Source organism: Nerophis ophidion, linkage group LG04, assembly GCF_033978795.1.
Source record: "Nerophis ophidion isolate RoL-2023_Sa linkage group LG04, RoL_Noph_v1.0, whole genome shotgun sequence".
Taxonomy (NCBI): Eukaryota; Metazoa; Chordata; class Actinopteri; order Syngnathiformes; family Syngnathidae; genus Nerophis; species Nerophis ophidion.
The window spans coordinates 11,321,015-11,324,780 of NC_084614.1; positions in this window are offsets into that span (position 1 = coordinate 11,321,015).

Sequence of the window (3,766 nt, forward strand, 5' to 3'; positions counted from 1 at the left end):
GCAAAGCATATCCTGTGTTCTGGTATTCAGCCCAGCCACTCCAAAAGGAGGAAGTCAAGAAATTGATTACACTGACAGAGAGAAGGGGTGTGCGAATCATCAGTTTATGTTACCAAGAAAGGATAAAGCTTTTCACGCTTAAAACATGACTTTTACAGTTTAGCTTGGTCTCATGTTGTCCTTCTTTCTGTCATGTGACCTTTTAGAACAACCCCAATGTACTGGAAAACGGCAAATTATAATATACAACTGCTTTCTTCCTTTCTAAAGCATGAGTCATTGTTGGTAATTAAGGAATAATAACAGAGTTGGGATAAATATGTAACTTAACATATTTACTTACTCACTTCTATTGTTTATAATGTAGTTTATGTAATTATTATTTTTAACATTTAAAATGTATAAATCCTGTCATGCACATTTTGACATATATCTTCATGTATATTTTAACACATAGATCATGTCACTTAGATTTTAACATATATCCTTGTGGATATTTTAACACATACTGCACATCCTGTCATGTAGAGTTGTGAAATAATGTATATCTTAATGTAGATTTTCTAACACAGATCCTCTTTTGTGGATTTTAACATATAGCTCCAGACGTATAGATTTTAACAGCGATACTTCCATGTACCGTATTTTTCGGACTATAAGTCGCAGTTTTTTTCATAGTTTGGCTCGTGCGACTTAAATTATTAACACATTACCATAAAATATCAAATTATATTATTTAGCTCATTCACGTAAGAGACTAGACGTATGAGATTTTATGGGATTTAGCGATTAGGAGTGACAGATTGTTTGGTAAACGTATAGCATGTTTTCTATGTTATAGTTATTTGAATGACTCTTACCATAATATGTTACGTTAACATACCAGGCACCTTCTCAGTTGGTTATTTATGAGTCATATAACGTACACTTATTCAGCCTGTGGTTCACTATTCTTTATCTATTTTAAATTGCCTTTTAAATGTCCATTCTTGGTGTTGGGTTTTATCAAATAAATTTCCCCAAAAAATGCGACTTATACTTCAGTGCGACTTATATATGTTTTTTCCCTTCTTTATTATGCCTTTTCGGCAGATGCGACTCATACTCCGGAGCAACTTATACTCCAAAAAACATGGTAGATATTTTACAGGTCATCAAATGTTTTTTTTTAACATAGACGTCAGTGGTTCTCAAACTTTTTTCACCATGTACCACCTCAAAAAAAAACTTGACTTTCCAAGTGCCACCATAATGACCAACTTTAAAATACAGTAGCGTAGTAGGCCTAAGTATTCATTAAACAAAAGGCAAAGGTTTTATCAACAAGTGTTGTTGGCCAGGCCCTGCGATGAGGTTGCGTCTTGTCCAGGGTGTACGCCGCCTTCCGCCCGAATGCAACTGAGATAGGCTCCAGCGACCCCCCGCAAACCCAAAAGGGACAAGCGGTAGAAAATGGATATATGGATGTTGTTGGCCACTGAAACATTACACATACCGGTAGTTTGAAAAGTAACACAGTTTTTTTCACTTTTTAATTAAGGAATTATTCGGCACACCACTTGTGCTAAACGTATCACAATTTAAGAATCATTAATATAGATCATGTTATGTCAATTTTTTAACATATAGATCCCACTAAATAGATTTTCTTGCATATAGAGTCGGTCATATAGATCTTGTCATGTAAATGTTTAACATATCCTCATGTAAAATTGAACATATAGATTCTGACATATATTTTTCACATATATATTCTGACTTAAAGATTTTTACCATAGATTCAGTCGCATATTTTCAACAGATCGTCATGTAGATTTTAACATATCCTGTCTTGTAGATTTTAAAACATAAATACTTTCATAGAGATTATAACATATTGATTCTCTTAAGCATTTAAACACGGATTTTCGTCATGTAGACTTTAAACACATATATCCTCTCATATAGCTCTTAACATACACTGTAGATTCTTATATAGATTTTTAACATTCAAATCTTCATAGATTTTACCATTCAGATGCGCTCATGTAGATGTTTGAATCTTCATTGTTTGTAACAGATATAAGCTCTCATTTGGATTTTTAACATATATACTCTTTAATGTAGAATGTTGGTATGTACTTATTAGGTGACCTTTACCTTTTCGAGCTTTGTATTGCTGTGAACTCTGATGTTATTACGCCGACTGTGTTTTTTTTTTTCTTTCTATAGCACAGCCATTGTTAGTGATCAGTATAAGATACACTTAAGAAATAAATAAACTGAGTTAGGATAAATATCTAAATTAAATGTCTAACTTGCCCAACATAATTACTTACTTTTATAAGTTCATAATGTGTTTCTATTATAAATATGAAAAGTAACCTTGAATCCTTGAAGGCCCATTCAGGAGGAGGAAACACAAACTACTCTATTTAGTTGTGCTTGAACTCATTTGGTATCCAATAAAGATGGTTTGGTTTGCTATATCTGTTCTGCTTAAAGGGGATGTTTCCAACATGCTCAAAGTTAAAAATTGTTTTAAACCAAAACATTGCATTATTAGTCCATATTTATTGGAATAAGTATGACGATGAATTAATAAATAGAGTAACAATTTTGACAGAAACACACAATTTATAAATACATGGTGGATGTTTACAAAAAAATGTTGTTTAATTACATATGTCTTCAAAATCTTTATAAAAGTAAAATTAAATGTAATCAACAAAAATAAATATCACATTTCACGATATAATCAATCATCACTATGACTGTTATCTACCTGTGTGTACACCTACTTAGTGGCCTATTGGTTAGAGTGTCTGCCCTGAGATTGGTAGGTCGTGAGTTCATATCCCGACTAGGCAGCCAGCATTGAGGGTTAAATCACCATGAATGATTCCTGGGCGCGGCACCGCTGGTGCCCACTGCTGCCCTCACCTCTCAGGGGATTATCAAGGGTGATGGGTCAAATGCAGAGAATAATTTCGCCACATCTAGTATGTGTGTGACAATATTTGGTACTTTAACTTTGTATGCAAATATTTCTCTTGTACTACTTTTTTTTGCATTTGTGACCGCCTGTTTGTACCCTCCCGAATGCTGCTAAGATAGGCTCCAGCGACCCTAAAAGGGACAAGCGGTAGAAAATGGATGGATGTGTGAATGAATGATGGGTTCCCACTTCTCTGTGAGCGCTTTGAGTATCTAACAATAAAAAAGTGCGATATCAATCTAATCCATTATTATTATTATGTTTGTTCTCTGTGATTGTGCAACAATTAAAAAAATAAAAAAGTCAGTCCACCGCCATGACATTGAATACTGTTTTCAACCACTAGGTTACCCCAATGAGTCACTCGCGAAATGACAGTCCCATATAGACGTGTACTGTACCGCTCAAATATGGCTGCGCATGCGGGGAAGTGACCAGGAGAAAGGGGGTGTGGCGTGTCCCTTCGGGACCGCCTCCATAAAAAACTACTCCCTCATTGGCTCAGAATGAACGTTGACTCTTTTCTTTGACCAATCCAAACGATTGTGACGCCAAAGATCCTAAACGACAAAAACTATCTCAGTGTGGTTGAATGTGTACCAAAGGCGAAATGTTATTAGACGTTATCATTTAAATGTAAAGCCACTAAAACATGTAACACAATGCACTTACTTAATGACTGTGCTGCGTTACTTACGAAGCTTTATAGGATTCGCTTAACAATGTGCAGCGTCATCTTTATTGTTCTCATGTTCATAGTAGTGGGCAATCTTTTTCGGTGAAGCGCTC